We start from the raw sequence: 18,356 nt of genomic DNA, 5'->3' as shown, positions 1-18,356 counted from the left end.
ACATGACTGGTTTGCACCCCTATTTTTAGCAGTGATGAGCATCAGCTTGTGACAGGAGCAGGATAAGTAGATGAGTTACCCATGTTTAAAGTGGTGGAATGTTCGGACTTCGTTAAAATGTGGCTCATCAAACAGGAAACTGGAGATCCGTCCCAGCAAGAACAAATAAAGACTAAGAACCTTTGTCCCCCTATCTTGAGACTACACCCATGTGGAGTCAAAAGAAATACAGCTGATACCTGGTAAATTTGAGTGGAGGTGGAGCTGGTACGGAACATTACAATTCGTTATCTCAACCACTTGCTCTTTACGGTACAGCCCCAGAGACGAAAAATTAAGGGAGAACAAGTGAAAGTGTTTGATTACACTTATCATACACGCCTGGAGGCCTGCTACGGTCTTTTCCTAGCAAATGCGCGGCGGCGATGAGGGAAAGTAGACGGCCGTCAACTCAGTGCTCAGCCAGTTCTTAAATTGGCTCCACCTCCGCTCAGATTTTACGGGTTATCCAATTGTCAGTGCATGGACCAAAGACGGAGGTTCTACTCAGTCTTATTTGTTCTTGGTCCCAGGGACGTATTGTGGTTCGTGATAGCCAATTATGACCCTGGAATGGAATTGTGATAAAGACAAAAGTACGATTGTGTTCCTTGTGTACCTTTTGTAGCCCTTTAAGGGCGTTTTAGCATCGCATTTAGCATTGGGAAAAGGATTTTATTCCAAAGCTTTGACTTTACACAAAGTGATTTCCATAATTTTATGAATCGATATGTGATAATATCCAATGATCTAATTTTTGTTTGTGTATCTATGTGATAATAAACCAATGAAATAGTGATCTTTTTTGTTTTTGTCTGCGGGCTACGGTCGTTATTAAGTAATGCATCATTATTTCCAACCAATACATAAGGGCTGGGACACAATTTTAACAATTTTTTATGGCAATAACTCTATTTCGCCAAAAAGAACCTCAGACTGAATGGAAATGTTGAAACTAAAACGCATTGTGGTCATAGAGTATCATTATAGTAATCGGAGGTCCGACTCAGTGAAATTATGGGATACAGAAACTGTGGCGCACACACGGACAGTGCTCAAACTAACACAGGAGAAATCAAGCCGGTGGGTGTCCTCGTCAATAGTTTTCCCCAAACTGTTGGACAGGAAAGTAAGCACGGTCGAGCATTTTCTGAACATAGCGTGCTGGAATTTCTGTAAAGTCTCTAGAGTTCCACATGGGGTAGCGGTTTATCGCAATTCTACTAAATGCAGCCTCAAAATAGTTTCTACACTGGAACTGAACTTTCGCAAACCAGGGAATGAATTGAAAGGTGGATAATGCCAGTAGGATCAAAGGACCTGAATAGTGGTGAGTATTTCTGTAAAACGGCCGTCAAAACTTGGACACCATTAAAAGTAAAGTTAGATTTTGGGCAAAAAATTGTCTGGCTTATTTTTGGCATGTTTTTCAAAGGGTGCGGCTTACTTTTTTGTTCACGATCTGGCCACACTGGATTCTACAGTAAACCTTTTCGAGAAGACCAAAATTATAATAATAAGCCAGAGATAAGCCAGAGAGCCTAGCCAACTGTACCTGCACACAGAGCATAGAAATCGGCATCTATCATCTTATATTTGAACTCCTAGAGTCGAAAGATCTGCTGAAAGATATCTGAATATATCTAATAAATATGAGGCTATCAAGCCAGTAGCTCTGTAGCCCACAGAGTGAAGCAAAAGGAAAAGGGCTAAATAGTTATACTGAAAAGCCCGCCTGCTGTTAAATAGAAGAAGAAAGAAGAAGATTAATTTTATTAAATTATATATTCAAGGCTTCATTTTAATTGTCTAAACCATTTTGTCATCTATCTGATACTGGAATAGATAAACTTTGAGGTTGACCATTTCTAAAAGTAAGTAGGCTAGGCCTAAGCTCTTAGGCTAATAAAAGTACTAGTCTGGGCTGACTATTCAATTTCTTAGTTCAAACTCTTACTGAATAAGTTGGTTGCCTTTCTGACAATGCATATCTCGTCTAACGGTCCCATATAAAGCTTTTGGATACATAAAACACTAAAATAAGAAAATTCTTACTTTTTAATAGGCCTAATCTAACCTAGCCAATTCAGCATGTATGAAAGTAAAAACATCATTTGATGCCTTTTTTATGCTCTTTCATAATACAATATTGGATCTTGCGCCCTTAAAGGGGCCCCAAAGGTATTCCATTTTTGTATCCACACAAAGCCTAACCTAACCTACAAAATACTTGATTTTCAGTTAAAGCAGTGCATAGACATTAAAAATGTAACCTAACCTAGGTACCTCCCCCCCCCTAAACCACAAAAAAACAACAGTATTGTTAATGCAATGAAAACCACACCTTGCATTGCATTACTCTATAGCTGTCTCTTGAATAGGTGGATTTTTTATGATTGGTTTCCAAAAAAGTACATTTAATACATAAGTACCTGTTTTCCTGTCATTTTGAGTTTCTCAAATGTTGTTGACAAAAATAGAGCTGAATTTTGCAATTCAAAACTTTGCTGTTGACATTTCAGGGTCTATTCCAATTCAAGGTATATATTTACATATTTGGGTAAATTTGCAGGTGGCACAACAATTTAACTAGGATGAAAGTGAAAATGCTTTTTTTATGCTCTTTCATAATACAATAATCACTTCTGTTGCAAATTGCATCTTGAACCCTTAAAGGGGCCCCAAAGGTATTTTACTTGAATTAAAAAAGAGCATAAAAAAGCATCAAATGATGTTTTCACTTTCATCCTAGTTAAATTATATGGTCCACTGCAAATTTACCTTGAACTTTACACCACCCCCCCACCCTTAATATGCAAATATATACACTGAATTGGAATTTACCCTGAATTGTCAACAGCAAAGTTTTGAATCACAAAATTCAGCACTATTTTTGTCAACTGCATTTGAAAAACTTGAAATGGTAGAACAAATGTCCCCTGGAAATAGATGTTTTTCCAAGTGCATGCCAAATTTGGCAGTAAACACGCTGTTCTAACGAATGCCAAAAAATGGGGAATCTCAGGTGTCATACAATAGTTTATTTTTAGAATATGGTTCAAGATACAAAATATTGGCAAAGAATTCATGGACAACTTGCTTGGGGTGCTGTACCATTGGAAGGGAATGACCTTTTGAGTCCTGGCAGGGTCAAGAACTCTAAAAAAAAATATGAAAGGTGTTTTGAGCAAAAAATGAAACACCAAAAAAGGAAATGTTATTATCTGGCAGTGATGGATGGTGCAATCATTATGTAAAGTGTGTGCTGCCATTAATTTAATGAAGAAAAAATGCTTTGTGGGGTTTTGGGTGTCATTACATTACAAACAGGGATTCCCCCATGGGTTTCTGTGGTAGGGTTCCGCAAAATTTTGCCAAGCATATTAGACCTGTCTGTTTGAAACAGAATAAGTCATATGACGTCAATGGAGTCCAGAGGGGTGTGTCATGGAGTCTTGCAAAGTGTGTTCCCTTTAATAGAACAGGTGACTGCACTTAGCAGGTGCAAAGGGTTGGTAGCTCCACTTATTCAGCCCTTTAAAGGCAAGGGTTTGTTGTGTGGTGTAACATATGCTTGAGACAGGGGTGTGCACCATGATGTCAGAGGGCATGTGCTAGAAACAGGGGTGAGGGGTTAGGAGCTTCAGTTGTTATTATAACTTTTGCATTATATGGACCACATTCCAGTAAATATATCTGGGAAACTTGCCAGGGGTGGGAATGTTGCCAGCTGACCACATTGTACAGGTGTGTTGTGTGATGTCAGAGGGTTGTCATAGAAAAACACCTGACCTAACCATTGGACTCTTGCTCTTTGTTTTCATTTACTAGCTGTAGACCCGTTTGTCATCTTTATATTCATTTGTTTGAATTTTAAACCCAACCTCAAACTGGGGATCCCAGAGTTTGTTGTCAATTCTTCAGTGTGTTCCAGGCAGTGGTGGATCCAGGATTTTTTCAGGGGGGGGGGCAAAATATGTTGATCCAATAAATTTTTGTTAAAAGCGAGTTTAATTAACACAAACTTGCATTAATTAAATAAATTACACTACTTTAGACTATTTTAGATGGGGAGGCGCACGCCCCCTTACCCTTCCCCTGGATCCGCCACTGGTTCCAGATGCAACAAAGCTGGACTGAACACCCCCACCCCCCTAATGTGCAAATATATACCCTGAATGGGAATGTCCCCTGAATTGTCAACAGCAGAGTTTTGAATCACAAAATTCAGTACTATTTTTGTCAACTGCATTTGAAAAACTTGAAATGGTTAGGAAAATAGTTTGAATTGAGTTGCCTAATAAATGATGTTTGATTTGTTCTAAATAAGTATTTTTGGAATATATTACTCTTGAACACCTTATTTATAAACAAGTGATATGTTTTCAACTGCTTTTCAATAAGTTAACTAGTGTTGATAACTTCTTTGTGTGGTTACAAAATGAAATAGCTTTGGGGCTAGACCCTGGCGCCGCGCTGATGAGGGAAGACCAGCCAAAAGCAGCATGCCATGCTGCCAGTAAGATGTCAGCAGCGCACTGCCAGTAAGATGTCAGTGGCACGCCGCCAGCGCAATCAATGTTGACTGCAAACATTAATGTTTTCATCAGTCTTTCTCAAATCACAGCTTAAATCAGATTTGAGCCTATTCATGAGTTCAAAAATTCACAAGTTGCCGGCTGGAAACTGGTCTTCTTTGTTATTCATCAAGAGAAGTAGAAATCTGGTAGAAACTAAAAGGCTGTTGCATTTCAGAACCCTTGCATAATACAAGTAGTTGAAGTATCTATTAGTTATGTATTCTTAACATAAATAATTATCAAAATTAGTAGTTTTTTTTGTCAACCATTACTGCATACAAAACTTCAAATACTTTATCACATAGTTTGTCACTTATCTGGGTAAGAACTTTGAATATAAGCTTGAACTTAAAAGCTTAATTTTTTCATAATGTCCTTTGCCTATATCTGTTTTGTTACCTTTAAAACAGTTGAAATGGGTGACTTCGATATTGATTGTTTTTTTTGCTCTTTTGGATTTTTAAAAAGCCTTCTTGTATTAAAAACTGGTTTTTAATAACAATTTAAAAAAAATGCATTTTAAAGTTTTTTTTGGCTTCTTATAGAATATATGTCATGTAGGCTAAGGCTGAACTGCTGCTTTTTTTATTGCTTTTGGCTGTATTTTTGGATATTATTCATTTCATCTTTTGGGGATTCATTCCAAATTATAAACTGATAAATACCTAATATTAGTCAAATTATAAACTGCATCTAAAAGGAGTAAATTTATCAAATTGAAAAATACATGATGAACACTTCACATGAGAACACTTCAATTACAATGAAACAAAAAACACTTAATGGTTTTTTCAGCATGAAGAAAAATGAAGTGCCATTTATTTTCTTAAATTATTTATTTAAGGTAAAAAATGAAACTCATCTGTTTTAAATGTAATTAAATGGAATAATATACAGACTGGAGTACCTCCAGGAAGATGTTGAGATTTTCATCCTAGTTTGTCACTTTTAATCCAAGCAAAATGTTAGGACGCTTAGTATCAGTTTTTGAGTTTAAGCTTTGATTTCCAAATGCTCACAAAAATTACCAAATTTAAGAAAGTTGCAACAATAAGTCACCTGTGGTCGAAATGCTCAAAGACTCCTCTTTCATCCCTACCCAGGCTCAAAGCTTGTGCTATGGTCATTTCCATGGAAATCTCCAAACAGACTCTTTTTAAAATAGCTTTCAAGCATAGTTAGGGGTATTTAGCCTTTTTTGCTTTTCTTCAAAGCTTTGAAAAAAGTGTTATTATATTCCAAATGTTACATTTGTTATATTTATGCATATTTTTGGTAATCATTTGTGGGGTGATTGAATTTTGTACACCACTGTAGACGTAAGAACATTGCAACATCTAGTACCCTGAGGTCATAAGACTGTCCTTGAACCTCCCAAATTGAAAGCTTTTATTATTACCTGGCCTTTTAATGTACCTTGGGCACTGGACCAAGGGAGCCATTGTCACTTGAGTGCAATGTTAAGTGAGGATTTCAATATTGCTGCTGTCACACCAATTTGTTTTAGTGTGAATCTGTCTGGTACTTATGAATGAATGTTTTCAAAGTAAACCTGTTTCATCAATAAGAAAAAAAAACAGGTTGGACGCATATGTCCCTTTCCCTTTGGATGATAAAACCATGCAAGTGCTGTATCAAGTATAACTAAAGAAAATCTTATTAATTTGTGTCAAATTTTTGACATCCCTGCTTTCAATAAAAAAAAAAAATCAAGGTACTATCACTTAAATATAATAACTCCCTATCCCCCTCCTCTGGATACCATCTTGATAGGATACTGTCTCTGCTTTAAATTAAAAATAAATAATTAACTTATTGGCACCCCTGCTTTCAAAAAAAAAAAAAAATCAAGGTATTATAATTTAAATATGATAGCTCACTCCCCCCTCTGGATACCACCTTGACAGGATGCTGTCTGTGCTTTAAATAAAAAAAAAAATTACATTTTTGGGATCCCTGCTTTCAAAAATTTTTTTTTGAGATATTATCATTTAAATGTAATTCCTCCCTATCCCCCCCTCTGGATACCACCTTGATAGGATACTGTCTCAGCTTTCATTAGAAAAATAATTTACTTAATAATTAACTAGGTCACTACGTGGTTCAAACAAACACGCGAAATAACGTTAAACAGCTTAGTTTTCATTGAAAAAAAATTGAGGGTATGAGTAAAGGGGTACAATGACAACAACAAAAATGTCGAAATTATTCAGATATACCTCAAATTATTGGAAAAATGAGTCATAGATTTACCAGGGCATTCAATAAGATCCAATGAATCTAATTAAATGGGAGCACACACAAAAGCCAAATTAGGCCAGTAGCCTATGAGAAAATGCAAAATACCCAAGACATTGAACAAGTCCTAATGGAGGGCCTGGGTCTATCAAAATATTTCAATGGTTTCCCAGGGAATTTGATATCATTTTCTTCTGTCTCCACTTTAAATGAAAAAAAATGAGGTATTATCATTTAAAAATGATAGGCCCCTATCCCCACCCCATATAGGCAATAATTTACAATTTATTTATGAATCATATTTTTGGGGTAAGTTCCGGCTCAATCTTTAATTCCCCAACCTTGTACATAGCTTAGTCTATAGCTAAATTTTGTCTCAATAGAAGGGTTCTTTTTTTTGGGGGGGGGGAAGGGTAAAAAATTTTCAGAAAGAAGATTGTATTTTCTATCAGGAGTTCAACAATTGAGTATTAAACATTAAGAAAATCTTATCCAAAAACAGCAAAAAAAAAAAAAAAATCTGCAAACTTACAATTCAGCTGTAGAAACAATCTGTCGGCTGTCAATTTCAAAATCCAACTGAAGGCCGAAGCTGTATAGTAGTAAATGAATTCTATAATTCTATTCAACTTGAAAATAAAATTCTTGACTACAAATGATGTAAGAAATAGCGATTGGGAAACTACATTCAAAATGATTTAAACTCATTTCATAAAGACGATACTTTTTTGTCAACATATGAAGAACTGTGTATATTACAATATTTACAATTGGATATTGCATCTTTTTGGTTTTTATGCAAAGTAACAAAAGAGACGAAAATTAACGAACAAGATAGTAGTGAAGAATTATGGTATGCAAAGTAATATTTGGCAGGGAAAGTCACTGGTGATAAATCGCTAGGGGTCGCACCGTGATTGCGTGATTTTTGGGGATTCGGGGAACCAAATTTTTTTTTTGGGGTGATGCAGAGATTTTCGGGAAAATACCCGAAAATTCGGGGATAGTGCAAGCCCTACTTGATTTCTAATCAGGAAAATCGGAATACTAAACCACACGAGAAGGAAAAGGTCTGACTTTGCGGTTGGCGCACTAAAGAATTGCCACAAAATTAATTTAAAGTCGACCAAACGCCGCCGCCTCTGCCGACGGTGGCGCGCCGGCGGCGTTACGACACTTCGGTGGCGTTTGACTGGACCTCTCGTCGGCGGCATTTGGTCGATCCGCCAGCGCGGCGACGGGGTCTATTTGGGGCCCCTTTAAGGACTCAAGATGTAGTTTGCAACATAAGCAATTATTTTATTATGAAAGAGCATAAAAAAAGGCATCAAATGATATTTTCACTTTCATCCTAGGTAAATTATTGTGCCACCTGCAAATTCAACCATATAAGGTGGGGGGAGGGGGAGGGGGTAAAGTCAAAGGTAATGGCCCATTTGCAATGGGCCAAATAATTTAGCTAGGATGAAAGTGAAAACATTATTTGATGTTTTTTCTGCTCTTTCATAATAAAATAATTGCTTTACAAATCTTTATAAAGACCTTTACAAATCTTTGTGCTCTAGGCTAAAAGTGAAACCTTGCAAAAAAGATCTTCTGCTTAAATGAAGTACAAAAAGCAGTTTCCAGCTACACAACTTTGCTTAATCCCAATTTATGAGGTTTCAATGACCTGCAAATACATTTTCGAAATTTAGAAATAACCTATTGATATGGCCTAAAATTCTACTCAAACAACAGGATTTGAATTTTCAGAACTAAAACTAGAGAAAAAGAAACTGATAACTGAAAATTAAGGTAAATGCTGTTCGGTCAACGTATCAATAGGTATAGACCTCTCAATTAGACAAATTTCTTAAACTTAGCAATCAGAAGAGGGTAAACATGGAAGTTTGGCAATACCTTTCCAGAGTGTGTTTTTGGCCCTGGATTCATTACTGAAAGTTTCATTTTCCTAATCTAACTCTTTTCCAAGATAGCAAAAAGTAGCTAAACCAGAATTTAACTGTCTGGTTTGCAATCAGATACTGGTATTTGTAGCTAGTTATAATAAGTTTGTAATCAGATATGGTTCTCATGATTTTGGTCTCATGAAACTTGTTCATAAAGAAAATATTTATGTTTATGACCATACATCCTATGATAAAATCCTTGTCAAGCTACTTTTTGCTACCTTGGAAAAGGGTTAGGTTAGGAAAATGAAATTTTCAGGGATGAAACTGAAAATTAAGGTGTAATGTTGTTTTGTCTCAATTCCAATAGGTAACCTGTCAAGTAGCCAAATTTCTAAGACATAGAAAACAGATTAGGCTCATGGGCATAGGCAGCATCTTGTCCTGATTTGGAAAAATTGGCATAGCAAAGTGACAGTGCTGCTTCACAGTTTTCAAATTTCGCCTGAAAATACTATTTGCATATTAAAATACTTTTTGCTCAAAGAAAAGCTGTCAAAATACAAGTTGTGCTGCTAATGTGTGGACAGCTTCTGGAATTCTGTCAAATTTTGCTACTGGCAGCTTTGGAACTTTTTCCATACTTCTCATCTTGGAGGGAGGGGGCAACTAATTCTGTGATGGAAGGGCCAGGGGGGTGAAGCAGAAGTTGTATTAGCTGTTCACAAAACCTTACATCACCAGCAAGCTCTATCTTACCTTTTGAAATCTTGAATCATCAATAATCACCAAAAATCATAAATCATCAACTAACTTCAGCATTAATCTTCTTGGATTACTATACTCTTATTATCTTCTTGCAATGCTATAATATAATGAACCCACTATCCAATTTCTAGGAAACATACACACCACAAAATCAATTTGACACAAACCACATTATGGTTAGATAGCAGCTTCTTATTCTAAGAATCCAATTAAAAAGTTTAAAGTTGTGCAATTTTAAATGCTAAAACTGATCTTCCTATATATCAGACCAAAAATCAATATTGAATATCAAAACATAAATACTGATATCTGAAACAATATTTGGGAATTTTGTTTATTTCCAGCTTTTTCAGTCATCTACCAGTGAACATCTGACAGAAAAATTATTTTCCTTGTTATTCATAGGGGGCTTTAAGTCTCCTATTTAGCTTTTTCAGTCATCTACCAGTGAACATCTGACAGAAAAATTATTTTTTCATATGAAAAAGTATTCAACATATGAAAAGTTCTCATTAATATCTAGTGAAAATTTGAAGTTCTAGGGGGGGGGGGCAATTGCCCCCTTCCCTGCACCCATGAATAGGGTTAACTTAGTTGCTTGGCAATACCTTCCCAGGGTATGTTTTTGGCCCTAGATTCATTACTAAAAATATCATTTTCCTTACCTAACCTCTTTCTAAGATAGAGAAAAGTAGCTTGTCTAGATTTTTACCATTGGCTAGATATATATATAAAACTGAGAAAATGCCAGTAAAATGGAATTCCAATGTTTTTGCTGGTCCTTTTTTTTGTTTTCCCACCTCCTTTCTCCTCTCGGTGACTTTCAAAATTTCTTTAAAAATATCTCATAATTTATTTAATGTCACCTACTCTTTTATTAATAAACAACTTCTTCAAAAATTTCAAAATATTAAAATTATATAAAATTGAGCATTCCAAAATATATCAGGTTATAAAAATAGAGGTATACTACATTTCAATTTTCATATACCTTTTAGGTTCATCCAATATTTCAGGCTGCCCTTCCCCCTTAGGGCACCCCTTCCATCGGGACCTTAAATTACAATTTTCAAATCCTTTTTCATCAACCTATATTTACCCCTATATATAATTTAATTTTACCCCCATCCCCCAAACGAACCATAAATAAAAAAAAAAAAAGTAAGAAAGAAATGAAAAACTCTACCATTACAAAAAATACTAATAGGTAGAATGTGTCATTATCCCTTCACTTCATTTTCTTTACCTTTATTTCTCATCTTACCTTTCCCCTTTGGCTGCTCAATTCTCTTTAAACTTTATCATTATCCTACTTTTAATATTTCTCAATTCTCTTTAAAACTTTATCTTTATCCTACTTATAATACTTATTTCTTTTGCTGGTCCTTAGAGAAGGTTTCTACTATTTTTAAAATATTAAGCTAAGGGTACATTAACATAGGTCTTGATTTTAACCCTGAAAAGTCAGAGATAGGTCTTAGGTTTTTCTTCTGGAAAATCTGGTCTTGACACTTCAATCTGTCTAGGAAGCTCTGAAGTCAAACCTGTTGAGCATGAACTCCCAATTGACTAATCTCTACAACATACTTGTCAGCTGCTCATATCCCATATTCAGTGCCATATTTGAATTACATATGCTTCATTAATTTGAACAAAACTTCACCTTAATAGAGCAACACTTGCAACTCTATATAACACAAATGCAATGTCCTTCATTCTTTATTGTGCACTCTTTTGGAAAATATTTATTTAAGAAAAAAGAAATTAGGTCATATCACCTTCAGATTTGCCAAATGGACTTCTACATGGACTACAGAATAGAATAGAATATTGATAAAGCATTTTAGTATTGTTACTTTATTATTATTTTTTCATGTAATTTGGTATCACTTCTGCACAATGAACTCAGCCCAATGATTGGATCTCATTTTAGTTCTAAAAAGGACATATCATGATTAGGTTGTAGACAAGTCCAAACTGAAGCCATCTTGATAGTAATAGTACTATAGACTAGCTTTAGAATTTTATCATTACTTGAAATTTTTCGGTGTATAGAGCAATAACCGGAATTCCGGAGTTCATACTATGGTTTATCTGCCCTTCAATACAAGTAATAATAAAGTGTGTTTTTTTTACAATTTAAAATTGTATATTACACAAATGTTACCTGATAAATTAATCCATTATTTGTGTATGCTGTGCAATGACCTTGCAGCTATTAAAATAATATTTATTTTTATGGTGAAGTCTTAAGATAATTTTAATTGTATACAGAAAGTGAGTGATATCACAGCTGGGGCAAGACTATGAAATGCATTATAGATTAATTTGTTATTGTCAGGCTACGTACTCACTTTTGACTCCTAAGTCAATATTCTTATTTTTTATACTGGCCTTTGGGTGTTTTCAGTAAAGAACTAGTTTTCTATAATTATATAAACATAGCAAAATATTATCAGTTCGTTTTTTTTGCACTAGTTTTGCTGATATATATTAGATAGACTGTAAAACAATAATTTCTGTTTGTTTTAAGTCTCAAATTTGCTCTTTACTTTCCTCAGAAAAATGTTGTTTTTTTAAATTAATCTTTGCTCGTTTTTAATTTCAAAATCATCATGAATTTGTTTTCACAGCAAACTTTTACTTTTAAGATTAACCAAAATAATAGATAATTTTCCTGAATCAATGTCAAAGGGCCATTTTTTCTTATTAGACAGTTTTTTTTTCAAAGCAAGTTTTCAACTTTTGGTTACTATGGGATTTGTTCTGATCTTAACTAGGTTGCAGCTACTGCTGCAACCATGATAGAGGACGCAAAACCATGACAGAAAAAAACATCCAATTGCATACAGCCCTTTCCCCAGGGACTATGGAGGGTCATATCATCACCAAAAACATAGGTACGGGACCTTTGCACTGTACTGAACAAAATGGCAATCTTCAAATTTTTATCAGATGGCTTTGGGGGGGGGGGGAGGGAGATAGCTGGTTGGGTTAGGGTTATAGAAATGTTTTAAGTTTAGGCATCAAATGAAGCAGCTTTAATGGTTGTGTTTCCCAAAAGCAAACTAAGTTTCTTTGTTCAATTTTGATAGATTTGCAAGTTCATGCAGCAAATTCTCTGGGATGGAATTTCAAGTCTTTTTTCAATCTTCCAAAGATAAAAAAAATACTTTGAACCATACTGCTAAAGCAGGTAGCATACCAACAATCTTTAACAGCACACGGACAATTGGGAAGAAGCAACTGTTACAAGCATTTATGGCATATGTTGCATTTTTTCTCTTTCTTCTTTTTGAAGTTACGTCATATGGTCAGTTATATTACATTACATGAATAAACTCTAATCTGGGAGTTATAATTCCAAAGCTACAATTCTCCTCTTAAGCAACTTTACCCAATTTTTGGCAAGTCACTAAGCTGTACAAGCTTTTAACAAAGATTCTTAAATTATCCCAAGAAAGGTTTGCCAGTAGGTGAAAACCTACCAGTGCTATATTGCAAGGGCGGATCCAGGATTTTTTTTTTCGGGGGGGGGGGGTTACTAATTTTTGACTCAGTTTTCGACTAATTTTACTGATTTTTACCTAGGTTTTACTAATTTTCGACTTATTTTCGACTCGGTCAAAAATTTTGGGGGGGGGGGGGGGACACCCCGGTACCCCCCCCCCCCCCCCCCCCTGGATACGGCCTTGCTATATTGTTATATATTTCTATGTTTTGTAAACCTATTTTAGAGTCTGTTGGCAAGACATTCTATAACACATCTAAATAACAATAACAACAAAAGGTTTGGTCAGAATATTGGTAAAACTTAATGGGGTGTCTTAAATTTTTCAACAGTTTGATTATTGAGAGTTAAAAAGAGGCTGATGCAAATCAACAAAAAAAAATAAATAATTTTTACCAATTGTTAGGCCTATGTAAAACACTGTCTAAAACAATCTAAAACAATATGTTTATAAAAAACTTCTTTGCCATAAGATTTCCAAATAAGAAATAGTGAATTGTCATATGTAGCTTATAAAAAACAATAAACAGAAAATAATACTTCAAAGCAAAAAATAGTTTAATATTATAAGAATATGCAAAAGTTGGTTCCAATCTACTTAGTCTTTTTAGTTGGTTATACAATGAATTTTGCTATAGTTGCTGAGGGTACAGTACTGGGATTTGGTTATATCTTTCTATACATTCCGTTACTTTCAAGAATATCCTGTGTGTCCTAATATTAATTCAATTTTTTCGATTTGTTTGTATGGATGTTTGTTAATGTCTATATTAAATCTATGATAAAACTTTCTAGTGGTTTCCTACATCAATGGTTTAAAGATTCAGTTTATTTGTAAAAGCGCTTATTTTTATTCCCATCAACAGCAAGTTTTTTAGAATTCTCCATCCGTTAGGAAGTATGAGAACTTATGGCCGCTAGTATACAAAAAATTATTTGAGAAGGTTAATGGGAGGGTACGTCCATAAAAACAGACATTAAAAATACAGAAAACTAACAGAGGAAAACTATTTTAGAGATAATCATTCATTATTTTATTATCATTACTATTATTATCATTATACTATTATCACATTACTATTATACTGCTATTACTATGCATTGTCAGAAAAACAGTTCATTTTTAGTTACTAGTTCAGAAAAGACCAAAAATAAAATTGTTTCTAAACTGATTTTTGGGTACAACAACTTTGGAATAACAGTTGTTTCACATTACTATTATTATCATTATTTTAGCATCTTTTATTTTATTATCATTATACTATTATCACAATATTAGTATGCTGCTATTACTATGCCTTGTAAGAAAAAAGTTTCCTTTTAGTTACTAGTTCAGAAAAGACCAAAAACAAAATTGTCTCTAAACTGATTTTTGGGTGCAACAACTTTGGACTAACAGTTGTTTCACATTACTATTATCATTATTTTATTATTTTATTCTCATTATTATTATTCTCATTATGCTATTACCACATTATTATTAATACTGCTATTATCTATGCATTGTAAAAAAAAAGTTTCCTTTTAGTTACTAGTTCAGAAAAGACCAAAAACGAAATTGTCTCTAAACTGATTTTTGGGTGCAACAATTTTGGACTAACAGTTATTTCACATTACTATTATTATCATTATTTTAGTATCTTTAATTTTATTATCTTTATACTATTATCACAACACTATTATGCTGCTATTACTATGCATTCTTAGAAAAAAGTTTGCTTTTAGTTACTAGTTCAGAAAAGACCAAAAACTAAATTGTCTCTAAACTGATTTTTGGGTGCAACAACTTTGGACTAACAGTTGTTTCACATTACTATTATCATTATTTTATTCCCATTATTATTATTATCATTATGATATTACCACATTATTATTATACTGCTATTAGTATGCATCGAAAAAAAAGTTTACTTTTAGTTACTAGTTCAGAAAAGACCAACAACAAAATTGTCTCTAAGCTGATTTTTGGGTGCAACAACTTTGGACTACCAGTTGTTTCACATTAAAGTTATCATTATTTTATTCCCATTAATATTATTATCATTTTTCTGTTAATGCATTATTATCATAATGATATTGGTATTAATCGAAAAAATAGTTTCATTTTATTTAATATTAAAGGAAATAACGAAAACGAAATTTTTTATGATAGGATATTGGGGTGCAACAACTTTGGACTAACAGTTGTTTCACATTACAATTATTATCATTATTTTAGTATATTTTATTTTGTTATCATTATACTATTATCACAATGCTATTATGCTGCTATTACTATGCATTGTAAGAAAAAAGTTTGCTTTTAGTTACTAGTTCATAAAAGACCAAAAACAAAATTGTCTCTAAACTGATTTTTGGGTGCAACAACTTTGGACTAACAGTTGTTTCACATTACTGTTATCATTATTTTATTATTTTATTCCCATTATTATTATTATCATTATGCTATTACCACATTATTATTATACTGCTATTAGTATGCATTGAAAAAAAAGTTTCCTTTTAGTTACATGTTCAGAAAAGACCAATAACGAAATTGTCTCTAAACTGATTTTTGGGTGCAACAACTGTGGACTAACAGTTGTTTCACATTACTATTGTTATCATTTTTTTAGTATCTTTTATTTTATTATCATTATACTATTATCACAATACTATTATGCTGCTATTACTATGCATTGTTAGAAAAAAGTTTGCTTTTAGTTACTAGTTCAGAAAAGACCAAAAATAAAATTGTCTCTAAACTGATTTTTGTGTGCAACAACTTTGGACTAACAGTTGTTTCACATTACTATTATTATCTTTATTTTGGTATCTTTTATTTTATTATCATTATACTATTATCTCAATGCTATTATGCTGCTATTACTATGCATTGTAAGAAAAAAGTTTCCTTTTAGTTACTAGTTCAGAAAAGACCAAAAACAAAATTGTCTCTAAACTGATTTTTGGGTGCAACAACTTTGGAGTAACAGTCGTTTCACATTACTATTATCATTATTTTATTATTTTATTATCATTATTATTATTATCATTATGCTATTACCACATTATTATTATACTGCTATTAGTGTGCATTGAAAAAAAGTTTCCTTTTAGTTACTAGTTCAGAAAAGACCAACAACGAAATTGTTTCTAAACTGATTTTTGGGTACAACAACTTTGGACTAACAATGGTTTCACATTACTTTTTTATAATGAAAGCTACTCAATATAAACAGTCAGTGATTAGTTGGCGAAAATTAAAATACTATCCCTAGTTCTTGAACAAAGTCTAAAGGGGCAGACACATGTAAATTTCTTAATGACAAGTTTTGGTAGCTAAGTGGACAAATGATAGCAGTACAAAAACAGTGCTCATTGCGCAAGATTTTCAAAACTAAACATCATGGAAACTAATAATCATCATCAGTTTATTAAAAGTTGAATGATGGATCTCAACCTAGTTCTTTTGATTTTCTAACTGAAGAAAAGGAAACAAATGAGGATTGAAACATTGAAACAACTCAGGAAGAATTTTTTTGATGATCATGATGAAATCTGCTGCCATTTCTGTAAATCAGCACTGAAGACTATGAAATTTCTAAGCTCAAGTTGCTGCTATTTTTTCTCAATTTGGTAAACTGCTACCAAAAAAATATATGTGCCTGGCCCTTAATCCCAGAAATTTTTTTTATTAAAATGTGACTTTCATAAACAACGACAGATGGTCCCTAGTCTTAAACATGATGTACATGGTTTTAGATAGTTGGAACTGGACTAGCTTAGTGAGGATGGGCTGACTGCAATCTAGTAAAACTTGTTTTTAACAATTAAACTTGGACAAAAGTTACTCTTATATCCAAGCCATTCTAAATAAAACTATTCTGCTTTAAAACACTAGCTATAGACTGAATGTATCCTTGACAGAGTGTATCTATAATAAGGACTATGAGTGCATTTTTAAACTGTTAGTATTTGTAACATCATGCATGATTGCTGTGCCTACGCATCTAGTGCTTTTATATGCTTGCAGTTGCTTATTATGCTTGTGGTCTCACGCTTGCAGTTGCTTATTATCCTTTTGATCTAGATGCCTGGGTTTAAATAAGCTAATAATCTGGTAGAATGCTACATAGTGCCAGAAGATGGAAACAAAGCCACCAAGTATTGATTAGGATTCAGCTACCCTCAGTAATAAATGGAGACGCTTTGAGCAACATGTAAAACGCATGTTTATAGGGCCACTGTCTGGAAAAAGACAGGAAAGCAAGTGTGCCTACCTTCTCATCTGGGCAGGAGAAAAAGGGCACCGGATATTCAATACTTTTTCATTCACTGCTGAAGAAACAAACAACTTAGACACTTACCTACAGAAATTCCGTGAATATGCTGCACCCGTCACCAACAGTGTGTTTGCCTGATACACAATTCAAAAATGTGACCAACTTGAAGTAGAAAGTATTGAGAAATACATCAGAGATCTGAAAATCTTTTTAAAAGGGTGCAACTATTCTAGTGCTGATGAAATGGTTTGAGACAAGATAGTCAGTGGCATCAGAGACCCAAAAATGAGAGAAAGACTTCTTCTGGAAGGTGACACCCTAACTTTGGTAATAGCTGTTAATAAATGCTGTTCCTGCCAATCAACCCAGGCACAGATAAGAACATTTGAAGAACAAGGACCACATCAAATAAAGAAAGAGATTGATGCTATCCAGAAGTACATACATCCAGTTAGGAAATACGAAGATGCACCAGCAACATTTAGAAAAACTAAAGAGTGTTATTTCTGTGGAGGTACATTCTCACCTAGCCACATTTGTCCTGCAAAGGGCAAAACCTGCAGAAAGTGAAAAAAGCTAAATCACTTTACACATGTGTGCAAAAGTAACAAATCAATTAATGCTGTGACTGAATACAAGGAGAGCCCAACTGACAACAGTGATGAAGATGACAATGTCTTCCTATATGCCATAGAAAACAAAACTAATAAAGACAGGGATGAGGCCCTACCTGTGAAATTCAAAGTTGACACAGGAGCACAAGCGAACATTTTACCTGCCAAGTATTTTGATGCCTTAACACATCCGCCATCACCGAAACAAAGTACTCAGAAACTCACCAGCTACTGTGGATCCAAGATTCATGTCAGAGGTTTATGTCAACTGAACTGCAAGCACAAATCAAGCAAAGCTGAAACCTTACCATTTTTATTGTTGAAACTGACTCAGTGCCAATTCCTGGATTCAGGTCAGGCATTGATCTGAACATAGCGAAACTTTTCCTGAATATCAGTAATGTTGAGGAAAACACTTGCAACAACATGCATGTATTTGACAGGACAAA

General features: G+C 34.0%; 1 protein-coding gene across 1 annotated transcript in view; it reads left to right on the top strand.

Annotated features, from left to right (window-relative positions):
- Positions 1 to 1,567: 1,567 nt before the first annotated feature.
- LOC148941084 (uncharacterized) overlaps positions 1,568 to 18,356 on the top strand; it is a 64,717-nt gene continuing 47,928 nt past the window's right edge. The window contains exon 1 of the mRNA XM_089105208.1: positions 1,568 to 1,913. The gene's annotated coding sequence lies outside the window, so the exon portion shown is untranslated. The remainder of the gene's footprint in view (positions 1,914 to 18,356) is intronic.

This window comes from Artemia sp. Qi Xiang Cuo, chromosome 19 (genome assembly GCF_049724085.1).
Source record: "Artemia sp. Qi Xiang Cuo chromosome 19, ASM4972408v1, whole genome shotgun sequence".
NCBI lineage: Eukaryota > Metazoa > Arthropoda > Branchiopoda > Anostraca > Artemiidae > Artemia > Artemia sp. Qi Xiang Cuo.
This window is presented reverse-complemented; position numbering and strand designations above follow the sequence as displayed.